This window comes from Rhipicephalus microplus, chromosome X (genome assembly GCF_043290135.1).
Source record: "Rhipicephalus microplus isolate Deutch F79 chromosome X, USDA_Rmic, whole genome shotgun sequence".
Taxonomy (NCBI): Eukaryota; Metazoa; Arthropoda; class Arachnida; order Ixodida; family Ixodidae; genus Rhipicephalus; species Rhipicephalus microplus.
Window position 1 is genome coordinate 472297029 of NC_134710.1, and position 20914 is coordinate 472317942.

Genomic DNA, 20914 nt, shown 5'->3' on the forward strand with positions numbered 1-20914 from the left:
TAAAATAAAACAACACTATACAGTAGTTATCACATCAAAGAGTATGCTCAGGGAACATAATTCTTGTAACGTGCCGGTGTTTTAGGCGTCGCTTGGGATGAAGGCATGCAAGATAATGAGGTGAAGGATTCACCGATGGAGCCTTATCTATCTCGGAAAATTTTGAGCCTTGGGGCTCATCGTCGGAGAGCAAACGTGGTAGCGATTCTGAAGTGTCCGTACATCACGCATCCGTACCCGAGACATCTGGACCCCCTTCAAAAAAATTTGCACTGGGCACATCAGCCGTTCGTTGTGAAGGTGCCCGTAAAGTGATTTGTGGAAGAGTCGCTAACTGGGGCATTGCAGAAGAACATGGAAGAGGGGAATAATTCTGATGCATGAATGAATAATTAGACAAGTTAATTCTGCTGTGAACCAGTACGAGCTCTGAAGCATTCCATACATTGCCATCACTCGGGCCGAATGAATTCAGTCCAAGTTGACTAGTAATTATATATGGACCCTTACACTTAATCTGCTTGCCTGGAAGACGAACTTTAATCCTGTGGCCCACCTGTAGCTTGGGAGGTTTAGATCCGGGCTTTAAGTCAATCTGTTGCTTAGTTGCCTATTGCTTATGGAATACTCGTGTTCTCACAGGATTCAAAGTTGGCAAAGAAGCAGAATATTTTGGGTGTAACCCTGTAACGTCAATTCCAGAACGCGGTTGGCGATTATGCAAAAGTTGTGCAGAAAAGCCTGTAGTAGCTTGAGGCGTAAAGCGATACGTGCCCAAGTACTCTGTGACAGCATGCGTCAGTGGGCGGCATTCAAGTAGAGTGAGCTGAATTTGCTCTTTCAGAACTGTTGAAACGTTCAACTTGGCCGTTGGCTTGTAGATATTAGTTCCATGAGCAAAGATGCTGAATGCCTCTGTCTGAGAGGAAGGTTTCAAATAGTTGCGACTTGAACTGAGGGCCGTTGTCCGCAAGGATCGCCTCAGGGAAGCCTTCTCTATTGAAAAGTGCTGTCAAGAATGTAATTACCACTTCGGAAGTGACTGCAAGAGTAAAACAAACTTCCGGCCATTTAGAGTGGTAGTCAATTCTAATTCCAAATCTGCAGTCGAACGGACTGCGATCAAGAGGACTGACAATGTCCATGCCTAGCTTTTCCCATGGTTTGCTTGGCCATAAAACAGGCTGGAGGGATGCAAAAACGGGTTTAGCAGATTTATCAGCTGTTTGACAGACAATGCAGTTGCGAACAGCACGTTCATCTTGACTATCTAAGCCAGGCCACTAGTACATTTCGCTAAGACGCTGCTTCGTCGCGACAATTTCTGTGTGGCGATCATGAGCCGGTTGCACAAGTCTGTCGCACATTGATGTAGGAATGGTGACTGTACCTGCACAGAAAACTAAGTTTTCTACACAGGACAGCTCAAAATCTGACTGCAAAGTAGGGCAGTAGTTCTGGTGGCAGAGATTTCTTATCTGACCAGCCATTAGCAATGAATGCAAGCACATGCTTGAACGTAGCATCTTATGCAGTTGCTGCCTGTAGGTCAGCTTTGCTTATGCAAGGAATAATGAGATTATTTCTTCGTCAAGCTGTGGACACTGGAAGCTGTAAAGGTAACAGAGAAAGTGCATCCGCCACAACATCATGTGAACCCTTGCAGTACTGTATAGTGAAGTTATGACAGTCTGGCACACCAGCGTGAACTGCGTAATGGACGTCGGCCCTCTGATCCAGCAGAAAGTAATGTAACAACAGCTTGATGATCAGTGCGTAATGTAAAATGTCTACCCCATTAGTACACATACCATTTCTCACAAGTATGCGCCAAGTAGTCTGGTCTCCGAAAAGTACTTCTAGAAATCGTTTCAGTAAAGCAATGATACTATTGCACCGGTGTGAACGAGAAAAGGAATGTGGACCAACTTGAACAGTAATCTTCAGCGGCAAAGGACGGAATTGGAGCATTCATCAATGTTTATAATTCTAACTGTTTGTTACAGCAGTATCTTGTACTTCAGCTATGTTCTGTTGAGACGTGTTGACATTTTATGAGCGGCATACAGCTTGGTAGTGACCTCGTTTCCCGCCGGCAGAACAAGTGCGGTTGTGATCTGGACAATTAGGAAAATTCGCGTAGTGTTGATGAGATCTGCATCTGTAGCAGACACCCGATTCAGATCGGTCTGGTCTATCCTGGTTGCTTCAAAAATTTTATGTAGTAGGACGCGAGTTCTGATTCCCGCGGCAATGTTGGCTTCCCACAAAGTTCTGTCGGGGAGGCCATCGGCCATACTTTCGGTTTTGGCGGCCATCTCATGGACCTGGATGTAATCCGATCTTCTCAACCTTTGCGTACGCGAATACCTGCATTTCGAGTTCGGTACGCTCCTCTTGCATAGCAATATCAATTGCATGCTGTAAAGTAAGAGTAGGACCCAGTTGCAGGAGTCGTCTTCGCACATTTTGTGCGGCTATTTTGCTGAACAGCTGATCAAGGTCCATGGAATCAGTAAGGGCGCCGAATTTGCACTTACTCGCCATTGCCTGTAAAGCAGAAACGTAGTCGGTAACTGATTCCCCCGGTATTTTCTTGCGCATTTAAAATATAGTGACGTTCTAGGACTTCATTGCTTGGAGCCTTGAAATGGTTCTCTAGTAGTGCGAGTGTATTCATCCTGCGTGCCTTCGTCCTATCTACACTTTCCGCCTGGTCCTGTGCATTTCGTAGTGTCCAGTAGACTTCAAGGCTCTCAACTCCCAGTGCGTTAAGTAGTAGACTCTTCTTGAGACCGGGCCGGGCGGTGTCTCCGGCGGCGACATCGACGTACGCCTGAAAGACACGGCGCCGTTCAGCCCAAGGCACGAGAGGAGTGCCTGGATTTTGCAAGAACGGCGGAGAAGCAATCGTGGAAGTCATGCTGGAACGTTGAGGCACTCAGGAGTCGCAGTCGCCAGTATGCGTCGGCGAGTCAGTGGTGCCAGCAAGGATTGGCCGAACGTGCAGGGGTGGGGCGGTAGGCATAATGGATTTCGTGCAGCGGGGAAGTAGGGTGATGTCCTGTAAATGCGCCCGAAAAGGGGGCAATCCGCGTAGAAAATTGGCAGGGGATGATGACGAAGTACGTAAGATGCTTACTGCTTGTTCATCTCGTCACCAGTATTGCCGCTGGATGCACCGTCTGACGGAGACAATCGGCGCGTTACCGCAGGAGCGCTGTAAGGAGCGTCAGGCTAGGCCGAGAATGGGGAGGGGACGCTTTATTCAGAGTGTGGGTCAGCGCGTAACAATGGTTACAGAATATAGCCGTTGTGTGGTGCTATGAGACACATCCCGCGAAACCTAAACTAATCGGAGGTCCATGACTCAGAGATTAGTATTGTTGATTGACATGTGGGGTTAACGTCCCAAAACCACCATATGATTATGAGAGACGCCGTAGTGGAGGGCTCCGGAAATTTCGACCACCTGGGGTTCTTTAACGTGCACCCAAATCTGGAGAATAGTATTTTTGAATTGAGGGCATGAAATTGCCGACATCACACTTAGCGGGATATGTCGACTGGTTGAAACATACAGGTTACAGAATATTTAAATTGCGTCATGACGCGTGAAATGCAACGAGGAAGATTTGATGGAATAATTCGAATAAAGATAGCGGTGGAGCTGGTGCACTAACTGGCATCAGCGTAAAATCGCGACTCGTAATCATAAGCCGAGCAATCTAGCTTCAATAAGATTACAAAAATGCAAACAAACAAACAAAAGAATTGAAGTGTCAGTGCAATTCAGTCTACAGTTACCTCAGTTGAACTCGTGTTTGATGTCTAAAGCACGACCAATGTTGGACGCGATAGCGTGCTTAAATCGCGCATTCGCATGTCTGCTTTTTGAGTTGTGATAGCCTGTACATGCATGCCAAGTATGCATTTTTTTGCTATATCGAGCCCGATTGGGTGACACAGTCTCGACCACAATTTGTCCCCTTCCACAGTTAGCGGGAGGGAGCCTAACGCGACGGAGAGATGCCATGATATTCTGGCTCGATGGTAAACAGAAGCGCGCTGATCGAAAATTCTTTGAGTTATATTATTTTTGCGCCCCGCCACGGTGGTCTAGTGGCTAAGGTACTCGGCTGCTGACCCGCAGGTCGCGGGATCAAATCCCGGCTGTGGCGGCTGCATTTCCGATGGAGGCGGAAATGTTGTAGGCCCGTGTACTCAGATTTGGGTGCACGTTAAAGAACCCCATGTGGTCAAAATTTACGGAGCCCTCCACTACGGCGTCTCTCATAATCATATGGTGGTTTTGGGACGTTAAACCCCACAAATCAATCAATCAAATCAGTCAATACTATTTTTGCAACACGCACTGTTTGGCGCAATAATTACATACTAGGAGCCATGCACGAAGGCAAGGGGGAAGGGGCGTAGCCAGTGGTGGCACGCCGAAAACATGCCCCCCCCCCCCCTAAAATTTTTTGTCGCCATGGCATGAAGAGCGAAAAACGGGCTTTTTAAGGGGGTGCCCCTCCCGAAAAAATTTCTGTCTACGCGCCTGTAAAAGAGAACAGGCTCCCCCCGCCCCCGGGAATTCGTCCAGTCGGCCAATAATGCCATAGTTTGGAGGCACAAGTACAAATAGCGGCGTGCACATTTAAACAAATCAAAAGCAAATGCTACATCTCAGCCAAAAAAATTTCCCCTGACTAATTGGAAATTTTCAATTGGATCTCATTGAAACCAACTGAACATTTCGAATTGGAACAATTAGAAGTTTCCAATTGTGTTTTGGGACACCAATTGAAAAATTACAATTGGTTCAATGGGGCACCCTGTCAGGTTTGAATGGGTCTGACCAACATAAGCAGTTGGTAACACAATCAATACCCAAACGTATTGACCAATTAGACTAGCTGGTGAACCCAGTTCACTCATTGTAAAAAACATATACTTCTTATTGGATTTATCAATTGTTTGTATGGGTCTAAACAACTCAAACAATCTATAGCATAAAAACCTAATCCAAAAGGTTTGACTAATTAGGTTCACTCGTCAGACCAATCTCGCCAATTGGAAGTACCATGTAGCTCTGAATTAACTGTCTGATCTGTTAATTTCATTGGAGATGCATAAAAACGCATCTCCAATGCATAAAAACCACGTTGTCATATTTCATGAACTTAGCATTAGTGAAAGCTACCATGAAATAAAAAACTTCTCCATATATGATATGTTCATCTCTAAACATATCCTCACTCAACATGTCTGTAATTTTAACCTTGTGAGTTGTACCGGGCCCTGTTACGAAGACGGCGACGCCAACACGGTCCCGAAGGTGCCACTGTTCCGAATTCCGTCGACACTGTCACCAGCCGTTTCGTAGCATAGATTTCTCAGCTAGCGACTGCTTGTGCGCAGAGCTGGTAGACGAGCGGACGAGACGAAGGTGAGTTAAGGCAAGGTTTATGTACGGCAAAGAAATAGAGGCGTTACAAATTCGGCACTGGAGCCGACAGTTTAGAGACTCGGAAGAGCCGAGATGTCTCTCTAGCAAGCTGTTACGAGGCACACCGCCGACGAGGTTGCGATGAGTGCCACGAAACTCGCCGCTGCCGAGGACACCGGGCGCACCGACGGCGAAGGGGCTCAAACCGACGAGAGGCTTCTTCGGCGCATAGGTCAGCTGCTCGTGACCCTCCGGAGGGCTTTTTTTTATAGGCACCGGGTGGGCTCTTTGAGTAACCAAATGTCCAACCAGAAGCGCCACTGGCCGTGATGTCGGAATCCTCCAATGGGGCTCGCCGCTGCGTGTAGTTGCATCAACGACGAGAGATGTTGCCACGCATTGCGTAAGACTCGCCAGACTAGAAGGCGGTGATAGCTTCAACGGGCTCGCGGGCTCAGGGAGCTCGCGGTGCGTTGCGTGACAGACCGGCGCCGCTGCTTGATGACGTTGTTGAGTTGGTCGCGTCAGGCGGGCTCAATTGCTGGCCTTGACACAGATTGCCTTTTTCAGAGGCATTGACGCTCGGTGTGGACTCCCAGGCGTAACAGCACCCCACCGCCAGATAATGCGCCGGAAAGACGAGCTGCTTCCACGTGGCTCGGATGTCGGGCGTGCTCGTTCGCCTGGTCCCTCCTGGTTCGCCTCCATGGCCATGGGGAGAATGCCGCTCCAGACTCAGTTCCGTGAACACATCCCATTCTTGAGGACGGATCCCAGCTCCACTGCTTGTCGCCCCAACTTGCCGGCCAGCTTCGCTCGTCTCTTCCGACGATATTTGGTCTCAGCACTTGTCGATGGTTGTGCAACTTGCCAAGAACGGTTTGACAACAGACAACACACGACACAAGCAAGTGCCCTTGGTCACCCGACAGAGCACAAGACGAAGTATAGTACAACATATACCCAGCTACGTGTCTATCAGAATTTTGTACCCTCTACATCAAGAGGCACACGTGGGACACAAGACTTAAAATGAGAACTCAAATTTTTTTCACGTTCAACAACGTGACGAAATAGCATACAACATAAAGTTGGCCCCTTGAGATCACTGTGGACGAGAGTGAAGTGCTAAGGCCGCGATGAGGACAAAATTCTGCCCCGAATCGCCAGCGAGAAACCAAAAGGTGGAGAAGGTACTAGCTAAAATGCACGGCTAAATGCGTCTGCATTAGCGTTTAGCTTCCCTTTTTTGTAGCGAGCGTCAAAGTTGTGCTGTTAGAGTATCATGCTCCGCATCAGTAACCGGCCACTTTTAGGCAACATGTTATTTAACCAGGTTAGAGATCAGTGGTCCGTTTCGACCACAAACCTCGAACCGGAGACATAACAAGCTAGCTTTTGAACGGCCCACACTAGGCAAGTGCAATCCTTCTCAGAGGTACTGTATGCCTCTTCCCTGCCGCTGAGTTTTCGACTTAAATACAAAACAGGCCTTTCGTTACTAGCACTGTCTTCCTGGCACAATATAACTCCCTTGCCGCGATCATTCGCGTCGCATTGAGTCACAAATTTCTTAAAGAATTTGGGTGCCATGAGAACGGGCTTTTCGCTTAGGGCCTGTTTTAGCTGGCAAACCTCATTCTCCTTTTCTGAGTCCCATACTACTTTCACCGGCTAGGACTTTCGAAGTGCGTCAGTTAGAGTGCTGGCAATGCTAGAGTAGTTTTGCACGTTTGAAGTTTAAAGTTTGAAGTTTATTTTATTTCTTTCTAATACAGAAAGAGGAGTGAGAGCTAAAGGCCGTATTGCCTGACAGAGGCTCCTACTCCCATGCGCATTCGGCATGCGTGTACATGTTCGCATGCGATGCGAGTATACAAACAATAAAGCAACCACAAAAATCAAAACATGCATGTACATAATTGTCATTGTAAATAAAGCATTACAGGTAGACATCATACATGAAAACTCTTCATGAAAACAAACATATCATACAGACACTCCAAGAATATATACCTATACGCATTAAATTGTGAACTTTCAAATTGTAGCACAAACTGTATATGCGGTACACGTAGAAAATTTGACAGATATGTTTTATTGATAAGTTATCGTGGAATGTAACAGAAAGTTCTTCATAAATTTTTCAAAGCGGGGTGCATGAAAATTTATATGATGTTCAACACAAAATGCTGATAGTATCCAGCTAGGCCAAAAAATTCCCTTATCTCAGACTTTGTGGTTGGTCGTGGATAGTTTACGATTGCGGCTACCTTAATTTCTGAAGGTCTACGCCGGCCACGCCCCACAACGTCTCCCAGGTAAGACACCTCGCTGCACCCTAGGTGACATTTAGTAGGTTTCGCGGTAAGACCAGCCTCTTTCAACCTGTTCAGCACGACGCGTAAATGCTCGACATGTTCTTCCAAGTTGTTTGAGAAGATGGCGACATCGTCAAGATTCGACAGAGCGAACTCAGAGAGGCCTTTAAGAATGCGGTCCATTAAGCCTGAAAAACAAAAGGGTGCATTTTTCAATCCAAAGCTCAGCTTAAGTGGACGATACGTTCCAAATGGAAAAACGAATGCGGCATAGCGGCTCGCACGCTCCGTAAGGGGGACTTGCCAATACCCTCACACGAGGTCTAACGTAGAAATATAGCTGAACTGTGGCACAGTTTCTACCCTCTTCTCTAGGTTTGGTATCGGGTGAGTTTGGTCTCGAGTTCTGGCGTTCGCCGGTAATCGATTCATGGCCTCGGATCTTTTCACTGCGCTTGAACCAATATTAGAGGGGATGTATAGTCACTCTCGCCCGGTACTATGACTCCCAACTCCAGCATTTTAGTGATCTCCTCTTTCATGATCTGCTTTGCACAGGGGGACAACGAAACGGCTTGCTACAGATTGTCTCCTCACAAGTTAGCTCGATATTGTGTTCAATCACCGTCGTGTTTCCGGGACGGTCAGAAAACACGTCTTCAAACTCGGAAACAATCCTTCTCAGGACCTCCTTCTGGACTTTACTTAACCTAGGCTTTAGGTTCAACTGCTCCAAGATTAACTCCGATCCCCATTTGATTACATGACTACAACTAAAAATTTCTGCTGTTTTCCTCTGAAGCATTCAACAGCAGATTTACGACCGCTTGACATTGAACGTATGGTTTCATCAAATTACCGTGGTAAATTTTGTTCGGCCGCCTTCCTAATTTCACTTCATAATTGGTATCGGAAAGCTTCGATATTACATTGGCGGGCCCTTCCCAATGAACCTCAAGCTTGTTCTTTTTGGACGGCCGCAACAGCATTACCGGACTACCTACTTCAAAAGTGCGCTTCTTCGCCGATTTGTCGTGGTACTCCTTCGACAACACTTGTGCAACCTTCATGTGGCTTTCCACAAGATCTTTCATTTTTCCAAGCCTTTGAAGGAGGTTTAGAACATACGCAACTTCCTTAGGGTTCTCATCGAATTCCTCCCAGGACTCGCGTAGCATTCGCAATGGTATTCTCAAACTTCTGCAATACACAAGCTCTGCAAGGGCTACAACCAGTGCTCTCATGAGGAGCTGATCTCAAAGCGAACATAGTGGAAGGAATACACGCTTCCCAGTCACATTTGTGCTCGTAGCAAAGAGCTCTCACTATCCGTTTCAGAACGGAATGCATACGCTCTACCGGATTAGATTGCGGGTGATGGATTGAGCTGGGCACTACTTTTATTCCACATTTATTCATAAAGGTAGAGGTAAGGCAGCTGGTGAAGACACTACCATTCTCGCATTGGATTTCAGAAGTAAATCCGACGCGTGCAAATATACCTAGCAGTGCATCCACGACATGAGGCGAATTGAGCTCCTTCAGTGGTATTACTTCAGGAAACTTTGTGGCTACACAGAGGGCCGTCAGGATGTAGCGACACCTTGCCTTGACTCTGGCAATGGCCCGACGATATCAATTACTAGGAGCCGAAAAGGTACTGTGATAATTAGCACAAGCTTCAAGCCCAAACTCCATAAGCGCGAAAATGCACGCGACAGCGACGAGCGACGCGACGTAGATAGGCTTCGCGCGATCAGTCGCTAGCGCAGGCAAACCTCATTCACGCGACGGCTTCGGCGAGCGAATTCCACTGTTGCTGGCATGAGGCCGTCAACTCGCACCAAGAAAACTGCGTAGCGAGTGGTTTCCAATTTAAAAATAAAATATATTGTTGTGTAATGGAACGGAAAGTGTTTATTATTGCCTTGCAGCATTTTTTATATGCGCATGCTTAATAAACATTGCGTTATTTTTTGTTGCGCATACGTGACTCGGGCAGGGTCACGTGCACCTATGTAGTCTTCGTCTTTTCCGGTTTTTCGCTATTGGCTGCTTGAGCCCAGCACTTCCGGGCGTTGAGCGACGGTTTCCAAATCTGGAGAACCGAGCGATCGCGCGAAAACGAGCACGCGACACGTCGCGCGAACGCCCTGTTTCATCGCTCATAGCGTCGCTCGTCGCTGTCGCGTGCATTTTCGCGCTTATGGAGTTTGGGCTTCATGGGTGCCTTCCACTTGTCCGTGGATTTTCCCGCTCTCTAACAAGCGTCGCATGAGCGTACAAAGTCTTCGATATCCTTCCAGCATTTCGACCAATAAAACTCAAAAGAAACTCTAGCCTTGGTCTTTTTTATGTCGAGATGCCCTGCCCACACGTTTTCATGCGCCAGTTCCAATAGTTGGCGGTGATACTTTTGTGGCGCGAAGAGCTGCTCATACTTACGACCTTGCGCACTTGTGTAGCTCCGATACAGGAGCCCTGCTTTCTCAAAAAAGGAAACATTCTTTTTTCCCAAGTTTACGCTTTCTATTAGCGTTTTAATCAAGAGGTCCTCACGCTGCTCTCGAATGAGCGTTTCTCGATCAACCCTCGACAGCTCACTCCAACTTTCCGCTACAGGCGAGAGCGTTGCACCCGTCTCGCTCTGACTCAATGGCGCCATGTCGTCTCCTCCGCCTACGGAGACCACGCCAGTCGCTTCGGCGACGGGCCGCTCGAGTGACTGCTCAAATGACTCACATGGAGAATTTCCTGCCTGAGGTTTCGTCGACTCGCCGCCAAGGTCACACAGATCAGTAGCTTTTGAACTTGATGCTTCACCACATTGAACAAGATCAAGCTCCTGCGAAAGCTTCCGCGCTTGCGATCGCGTGAGGGCCATATACGATAAGTTGGAGAAGAACGATTTACACTGCTCTTTGAGAAGCTGATCTGCGTTATTAGAGAAAAGATAAGGAAAACGATCGGGAAGCGCGGCAGACACAGCCGATTCGGTGCAAAGCTTGCCGAATGGGCCTTCAATGACAAACGTAGTGATTGGTAAGAAAGCACTCTGCTCCTCGGCGACTTGCCTGATCCACGCGCGTTCTCCTGTAAAGTCATCCGGAGACACCAATAAAGAATGGACAACGTCCATGGTTGCCACTGAGTCTCGAAGTGCTCGACACGTTTCCCATTCACACTAATTTCTTGGAGATATGGCTCTAACAACCGCATGTTCTTTTCCTATTCTCGGATTGTTGCGAAAGCAAACTTTTGCTTACAGTTTATCGCGATGTGCCCTTCCTTTTTGCAGTTGTAGCAGATTAGCGGCTTCCGTGATTCGAACGCCCGTTTAGTACCAGTGCGTTATTTAGGAACCGCACTCAATTTCTCCGCTTCCGTTTGCCCTTCCCCTACAGTGTCCTTCGTAAAAGACGGGTCATTCTTGAAATTACGGTGCGGAGCGGGTTTCCATTGATCAAGTTTCTTTGAAAAGCCCTCTTTCCTTTCATCCTTTTCAACGCGCACTACCCTGCTATGCAACTTTCAGTGAGTATAATACTACTTAGCTAACTCTGCTGCGTTGTTTAGCTGTACTTCACCAAGTTTGTCCTAAAGCCAAAGCTTTGACATCCTCCTCGATGCAGTGGTAGAATTACTCCAATGCAATGCATTCTACCACTTTATCGCGATCGTCATAAACACTTTCGCCCTTGAGCCATTCAATTAAATTGGCTTTAAGACGAAACGCGAAGTCAACGTGTGACTCATTCCCACATTTAGCATACCGGAACCTTTGCCTGAAAGCCTCAGTTGACAGCTCATAACGTCTCAAGAGCACTTCCTCAACCTCGTCATAGCTCTCAAACGCTTCCCTCGACAAGCACTTTATCACGTCGGACACTTCGCTGGGAAGAAGAGCTAACAGGTTCTGCACCCAAAGAGACCGCTCCAAAGCATTTCGCTCACAGACGTGTTCAAACTTAAGGAGATACTTCGCCATGTCCTCGCCTACTACGAACGGTGGCAGTTGGTCTCGAATTCTATAACCACTTACCTGAACTGTCGGAGAAGCTACGCTAGGCGCCCACGAACACTGTAGGATTGCCAATTCTATTCGTTTCACCTCGAGGCACTCCTGTCTCTCGGCCTCCTCACGCTCACGATGTTTGCGCCTTTCAGCTTCTTCACGTTCGCGAACTTCTCGCCTTTCAACTTCTTCGCGTTCGCGAACTTTTCGCCTTTCAGCCTCCTCGTGGCGTGCTTTGATATCCACCCAGGCCTCATCGACTTCTCAGCCGACACTCCTTCATACTTCATGATCTCAAGGATCGCTTGCTTTCGTTTCGCATGGCCTAAAGTAATGCCGAGTTCCTCACGAATTTCGATGAGTTCCTTCACTTTAAGGTTCTCTACTGTTCACACTAGCCTCTAGCTGTTTGCCCCTGTTAAGAATCTACTTGCCGTACCCACTATAAGTCTACTAGCAAGACGCGCAAGCAATGTTTAACACTCCCGTGTTTACACCCTCCGCATTAACTTTGGTTTCAAAGCGCTTCGACTTTGCTTGAAACGATCAAAGCTCACTCTAATGCTTCATACAGCCCTTCTCTAAACTACTATAACCTGTGCTAGAGTAGTCTGGTGAACTGAGGGGAAAACATCAGGCACTCACCGCATCGATGTCACTGACGCCGGCCGATCCCGCAGCTGCCAACGACGGTTACGAAGACGGCGATGCCAACACGGTCCCGAAGGCGCCACTGCTTCGAACTCCGCCGGGAAGGTCACCAGCCGTTTTGGTAGCGTAGGTTTCTCAGCGCGCGACTGCTTCTGCGCAGAGCTGGTAGACGAGCGGACGAGATGACGGTGAGTTAAGGAAAGGTTTATGTACAGCAAAGAAATGGAGGCGTTATGAATTCGGCACTGGGGCCGACAGTTTAGGGACTCCAAGAGCCGAGATGTCTTCTCTCGCACGCTGTTACGAAGACCACCGTCGACGAGGTTACGATGGGCGTCACGAAACTCGCCGCTGACAAGGACACCGGGCACGCCGACTGCGAAAGGGGCTCGATGCAACGAGAGGCTCCACTGACGCATAGTTCTACTACTGGCGACGCGCCGCAGGGCTTTTTTTTATGGGCACCGGGTGGATACTTTGAGTAAACAAATGTCCAACCAGAAGCGCCGCTGGCCGTGATGTCGGAATCCTCCAATTGGGCCCACCGGTGCGCATGGTTGCACCAAGGACGAGGAATGTTGCCACGCATTGCGTAAGACTGGCCAGACTCGAAGGCACCGATTGCTGCGCGTGGTTGCATCCAAGGACGAGTGACGTTCCCCCGCATTACGTAAGCCTCGCCAGACTGGAAGGCGCCGATAGCTTCAACGGGCTCGCGGGCTGAGGGAGCTGGTGGTGCGTTGCATGACAGACCAGCGCTGCTGCTTGATGACGTCGCTGAGTTGGTCCCGTCAGGCGGGCTCGATTGCTGGCCTTGACACAGATTGCCTTTTTCAGAGGCATTGAGGTTCAGTGTGGACTCGCAGGCGTAACAGCCCCGAGAACAATAGAATAATTTATGTGGCCGACTGTAAAGTGAACAGATGAAATAAATGACACACGTTGTACATCATATTAAAACGTAAAGGTGGTTTATTTCAGCAGTAATATTATAATTGCAAAAATGTTTTATGATCTATTTTTCGTCTTACTGCTTTACTCATTTCTTAGATGACCAATTAAAACTAATTGTCAATAGGTGAAGTCAAATTGGAATCATTTTGTTGGAATTCTCATTACAAACATATCTGGTGTAAAGGGTCCTTAGCCAATCCGCATTTATAAGTTTTACTAAATGAAACTCTCGATCTAAACCCTGGTGCTCAATTCTTTCGACTGGATATTAAATATAGTTATTATCGATTCAGTATACGTAATATCCTACCCGGAACTGTCTTATACAAAGCACCAATTGAACCTATAACAATTTCCAATAGGTCATATGTATAAAAATGTCAAATCAAAGGCCTAACAAGACATCAACATGTATAATGATATCCAAACATTCCGATCAGAATAACAATCTTCCAATATGGATTGACTTGAACTGCAGAAGCATTTGGATAATTGAAAATTCTGATAGGGTGCAAAATGAGAAATTTATACCAATTGTCTTGGAAATATCAATTCAGACTGGGCTTTCCAGTCGAAATTCAAGGTTTCAGTTGGTTTTAGTTTATCCTATTCGGGGCCAATTGCTATGGCCAATTGAACCGTGTGTTTTTTTATAATGTGTTGGAGGACCAATAGGAAAATGGCCAATGGGCTAGCATTCCAATTGCACACTTCAGAGCATCCCATTAAAACTTTTTGAATAATGGGTCACACCAACTGGGGCCAAGTAGAGCCAATTAGCTTTCCTGGTTTATGTTAATGAGGTTTTTACTGGGATTACTAGCCGAGAACATGTACCAAAGAAACTTTAATCTTAAACATCGCAACGTGCGCCGAAAAATTCAGCGTGCAGCCCGTGAATCAACAGCAATACGGAAACGTCACTCAATCATATGTCTGAGGCGCCAGTACAGGAAAGAAGACATTCCAGTGACTCACGAGACCGTCCACCGAGGAAGACAGCTGAAGAATTGGGAAAAGGGAACTTTAGTACGGATTGCGACGGCGTCAATTAAGGAGGTTATACTAAAACTTAGTTTTGGTATAACCTCCCCCCCCCAGCTTCAACGACCCTTAAAATCATCTAACTCCACTCGCGCATATGCGAACCTTACGACCTTTTGTCCACTCGAGCTATGCATGATCTCCGCGAGTGGCGCCACCACCAAGAAATGATGATGAGGATCAATGACGATAATGATGATGCTACAGATTACCCCGCCTCCCTACTGCCGGCAGAAAAAAAACGGAATGAAAACAAGGAGAGTGTTTATGCAAATGGGTAACGTTCGCGAAAGGAAACGGTCCGTGAGCAGTTTAGGTCGTCAACGGGAAGCGGCTATTGGCCACCAGTGCGTCTCTGGCAAGCAACACAGGGAAAAACGAAGCGAACGAAATGGAAAGCGTGGGGTTGCTCTAGCCATAGAGGAGCGGGTCCCACGATAACTTGTGTGGATCAATCGAGAGCGCACCCGGCGTCTCGAGCATATGCGGCTGACAAAGCTGCCCGCAGATGTGTTGGTCGGGCCTCTAGCCATAGCAGTGGGTCTGTGGTGCTCGTGTGCGCGTGGCCGTCAAAAGAACATTGACCTCAGCATTGCAGTGCGACTGGCGTGGCAGTGCGGGTAGCCGAGTTGCCGGACGGCAAAACACCATGCTTGAAGCGCACGGTGATCACGGTTGGCAGGCCGGTCCACAATGAGCGGTCGGCTGATGCACCGCGAAGAGGCAGTAGACGCCTGGGCAGTGTCGAGGGGCATACCTGAAGTCAAGATGCATTGTTACGTGTTCGTGTCGCCCTTCAAAGTATCGGGAGGATGGTCATAAAACCCAGATGGCGTGGGCTCTACCGAAGAGTCGGCTGGGGTACCTACAGGCTCATTGTGGAAGCCTGGTGAATGTCCGCCTGTATAGTTGGTACGAAATATGCTGGCTGATCGACCATTGACGAAGCTGCCACTTGGTCCTCAGTTATTGTAGCAGCGTCCTGGAAGTTGCATCGCAGCATGTCACGAGCAGGAACTTCAGCTCCGGGAGACGTCGAGGTAGATAGTATTGGCTGCTGGCAAGACGCACAATATGTCAAAGCCAATGAAAGGTCGTGTTCAACATACCGGGTGTTCAAAATTAAGCTTTATGATTTTTTTAAAATTAGGCGCTCGAAGGCACGTGAGAACCACTTGTGCAAATAAGTTAAGCGGCCAGGGGGACAGAAAGTTAGATGATAATTATCGCTGTCAGCAGCCCAATTAACTAAAATTTAATAATTAACTTTTTACTGGCTGCGGTAAGTTGGCATGTTTATATTGAAAAAATGTAGGCAGTGGTGTTTGTACACAGTTTCAGTTGGAAGATTTTTTCTAGCACGCCTGTGTTCCGAGATATCCGGCTCCAAAGTTTAATTGTCTTTCGCACGATTACGCATGCAAGAGGGTGAGGGTCCGCGCAAAGCTCCTCCCTAAAGTGACGCATCTGTTGCGTGTGGTGTTTAGTGTGTGAAGAGGGTGGAAGCGTAGGCATAGGTGATAGCAATTACCCTTGCCCTCTTCGGCCGTCGAAATCAAAAATCGAAGAACGCTTGCAACCAGTGTCGTAACACGCAACTGCAGAGCCTCTAACGATAGTGGCAGATACCATGCCGAGATAATGGTGCGAGCGGAGAATCTGGATGCCAGTGCGCGTGCGTAATAATCACTAGAGAAGCATGCGTGGTCGTTGCCTGGGCTACGCGAATAGCGTGACTGCTGATGTCCGAGTACTGTAACTTTTATTGAAACAAGAGCAACAACTCCACCAATAATAACTGAAACAGTTTTATCCTTGCTAACGCATATTTCCTGCTGCTACATAAGCATATTTCGGTCATGCACAAATCTCATCGAAACTCTTCACCTCTCAAGACGTCAATGCCCCAAAAAGTGTTCAAAATGCCTGCCTTCGGCAGCAACGCAAAGCATGAACCGCTGTCGCGTCGACTCGATGACTCGGCGCAGTACTTCTGCAGGAATACTCGCACAGGCAGATGTTATCCTGTCCTTCATGTCATTAACATCGCTGGGCTCTGTTACGTAAACTCGATCTTTAACGTAGCCCCAAAGGAAAAAGTCGAGCGGAGAAAGGTCAGGTGATCTTGGTGGCCAAAACATCGCTCCTGCGCGCCCAATCCACTGTTGTGGAAAACGTCTGTCCAACCAGTTCTTCGCCCTGGTAGAAAAATGTGGTGGTGCTCCATCGTGCTGAAACCATACTTGGCGCAGGTCATTCAGGGAAAGACTGCAGACAAGATCATCAATGACAACACCTAATATTTCTTCTGTGTACATCTTTCCGTTCAAGTTGTCCTCAAAAAAGTGAGGTCCGATGATCCTGTCCCCGAGTATGCCGCACCACACATTCACACTCCAGCGAACTTGATGCTTGTGCTGCCTCAGCCAGTGTGGGTTTTCTTGTGCCCAATAATGGGCGTTGTGAAGATTAACACTTCCATTTCGGCAAAACCGAGCTTCATCAGTCCAAATTATTCTGTGCAAAAAGTCATTTTCTTGATCAGTTTTGATGAGGCCCCAATTGCAGAAGTCAACTCGCCTTTCAAAGTCCGCCTCATTTAGGTCCTGATGAAGGTAAACGTGATATGGATGGAACTTGTGCTTTCTTAAAACATTTGTGACTGTTCCGATGCTGCGACCGCACTGATCGGCAATCTGTCGGATGCTGAGCTCTGGCATCGAGGTTACGCACGCGACAACGTCGATTTCAAAGTCTTCATCGACGATTGCCTTCCTGGTCCGTCTCGGAAGGTGGACAGAGCCTGTTGTGCAGAAGCGTCGAAACAGGTTTGTGAAAGTGGGCCTTGTTGGAAGGGGACGGTGTGGGTGGCGAGACGCGTAAAGCTCCATTGCTAACGAAGCGTTGCCATTCATTTCAGCCATTGCAAGCACCACGTCTACTTTTACTTTGGTAGAATACCTCACGCCAGAAGCAGCCATATTAGCTCGAAAGGACTCCACGTGGATTTCCTTGGTAGACCTTCAATGCAGAGACGCTGTGCTCTAACCGGAGGCACCCTAGTGCAGGACGGTCCTGCTAACGCGTTCACAAGAAGATGTCTCAGTGTGATCTAAAGTCACGAAAAAACGTCGCGAAAAATGGTCTCCTGTTATCGCGTTCATCAGGATCATGCGTAAGGCTCATGGCGCACCGCGCTGTCACATTTTGATTTCGCCGGCCGAAGAGGGCAAGGGTAATTGCTATCACCTATGCCTACGCTTCCACCCTCTTCACACACTAAACACCACACGCAACAGATGCGTCACTTTAGGGAGGAGCTTTGCGCGGACCCTCACCCTCTTGCATGCGTAATCGTGCGAAAGACAATTAAACTTTGGAGCCGGATATCTCGGAACACAGGCGTGCTAGAAAAAATCTTCCAACTGAAACTGTGTACAAACACCACTGCCTACATTTTTTCAATATAAACATGCCAACTTACCGCAGCCAGTAAAAAGTTAATTATTAAATTTTAGTTAATTGGGCTGCTGACAGCGATAATTATCATCTAACTTTCTGTCCCCCTGGCCGCTTAACTTATTTGCACAAGTGGTTCTCACGTGCCTTCGAGCGCCTAATTTTAAAAAAATCATAAAGCTTAATTTTGAACACCCGGTATACATAGTCGACGGCGATGTCTGCGTTAGGCTCCAAGGCATGCGGCAAGGTAGCCGTCGTGGAGTCTATTGAACCACAGTGTCGCGTGCCATCTATGTTGTGGAAGACGTGCAGGTGACAGGCACGTGTGACGAACCTGCGTACGCGGGCTTCTAGGGGAGTTCGAGAGACGCCCCCACTACAACTGAAACTTAGTCGTAGTGGGGCCGTCTTCTACCTCGTCGTCGTGGTCACATGCAGGATTGGATGTTCCTGCGACCATATCGGAGGTAGAATTAGTCCAAGCCACGGTAGTAAGGTCGCCGTCAATGGAGGGCTGCGGAACTGTTGGTACCACGCGCTGTGTGCTGAGGAAACTTTGAAGTCGCGGGCCCCCGGAAGCGTGCGGTACGTGAGGCCGTAGCAGGCGAGCACCGCAGTGCAAAGGGCGTCATATTGCTGCATGCTTGTGGTCGATCCGGCAGGTAAGATGAAGAAACTCGACCGGCAGCGCGTCGAGCAAGATCGCATGCATAAGCGGCTAGTCCGTAACACCATTCACAGTGACAACGGCGTCGTGCAGCATGAGCCAAGCCTGGAGTAAGGTCGGGTGAAATGGCGGCAATGGCGGGCAATGTAGCAGAAGCGTGGCACCCGATGGTTCATCGAAGCGCGTGCTCTTCAGGTCACCATGCAGTGTAGCGGCGAGAGAGGGAGACGTGATACGACGTGGTGATGGCGGCCAACGGGGCTGTGTAAATCTCGCCAATTTATTCCAGGGCCAAAGCATGGCAGTGGCGGCTACCAGCATCCGACACGCCAGAAGCATAAAACCGTGCTGTTGGTAGCGCAGCTCGAGCTATTAGCCCATAGATGGATGGATGAATTGATATGGATGTACCCTTTAGATCAGGCGGCCGCTAACGCCACCTAGCTTTCATACTTAGTGAACCAAAAACTTGATGTATCTTTTTTCCCCTTTAAATAGTGAGGTTGAGGACTGTTACTTTGCAGTAAAAGTTTAATTTCCACTCGTGCCTTGATTTTAGCCACCAATCAGAAAACCTCCTTCTAGTTAATTCTACCCGCTTAGAGTCTATTTGACCTCCTAGTCGCTTAACCCCCAGGGCTTTGAAGAACTCTGCGCCATCATCCTGAACTGTAGGGTGAAGCCCTTTACAGAACATTATCAAGTGTTAAGCAGTTTCCTCCTCCTCTCCACATGCACTGCATACCGTGTCTACCCCTTCGTATTCGGCCCGATATGTCTTGGTTCGCAATATTCCCGTCCTGGCCTCAAACAGTAGAGAACTACCCCGAGTATTATCATAGATTTTTTCCTTGGCAATTTCATGTTTAACTGTTTGATAGAACTCTAGTGCGGACTTTTTAATCATGCTCATTCTCCACATATTGGTTCCCGTTGCACTCACCTTCTTCTTAACTGGTAGTTATTTTTGGTTTGGCCCCCGGGTCTTTTTTAAGTATTTACCCGTCAGTTTTTCGGTTCGCTTCCTCCATTTCGTATCAACATTCCTCGTGTACAAGTAGCTGAAAACCTTCCCAGTCCAACGCTCCTGCCCCATTTCTTTCAATCGCTTCTCAAATTTTATCTTGTTGCAAGCTTCCCTGCTCTCGAATGGTGTCCATCCCATGTCACCTCGTCTCCTTGATTTGGTGTATTCCTGTGTGTTCCTAAAGCAAGCCTAGCTATTCCTCGTTGCTTAATTTCTAATCTTGCTCAACCTCTGTTCTAATGCACAAGACCGCATTGCCGAAAGTCAGACCACGAACCATGACACCTTTCCGAATTCCTCTCACCACATCATACCTATTGTAATTACACCGTGCCCTATTTTTCATCACCGCTGCATTTCTATTTCCTTGAGTCTTTAACGTATATTTCGTGTTCCTTTAGGTACTCGGTTTCATTGCTTATCCATACACTGAGGTATTTGTATTTATTCGTTATCTCTAGCGTAACCTCCTGTATCGTAAGCTCACTACCTTCATTGTCATTAAAAATCATGACTGCTGATTTTTTCCTTACTGAACCTCAAATCTAACTTAACTGCTTCATTGCTGCAGATGTCCATCAATCTCTGCAAATCTTTCTTGTTGTTTGCAATTAGCACTATATCATCTGCGTACATCAATGCTGGTAGTGCCTGTTCAATTAGTTTTCCATGTTTGACGAAAGAGAGGTTAAAGCCAAGTCCACTGCCCTCTCATTTAGTCTCTAATCCTTGTAGGCACATCATTATAACAAGGGTGACAAAGCACACTCCTGCCTAAGCCCCCGTTTTATCTCTGTGGGCTCGGATACCTGTTTTTCCCATTTTATAACTGCCTTGTTACTTGCATAGATATCCTTGAAGAGCTTAGTTACTCCATCTTCTATACCTAGTGTGTCCAGTATTCCCCAAAAGACCTCTTGAACCACGCTATCGTACGCTCCCTTGATATCCAAAAATGCTAGCCACAGGGGCCTGTGTTCCTTTTCTGCTATTTGGATGCACTGCATCATTGAGAACAGATTGTCTCCCAACGTCCTTTGTTTTCAAGACCCATTCTGCAGTTCCCCAGCACCCCCTCATCCTCTATCCATGCTTGCAGTCTTTCCTTTACAATCTGCATAACCAGCCTTTAAACCACTGACGTCACTGTAATAGGACGATAGTTGTTTATGTCAGCCCTTTCCCCCTTTCCTTTATATATCATGCTCATCTTGCTAAGTTTTCATTCATCAGGGATTTCACCATGTATTATTGTTTTGCTCACTGCCTGTTTAGACTTCGGACCCAATGACTTTATCAGCATAATTAAAATGTCATCTTG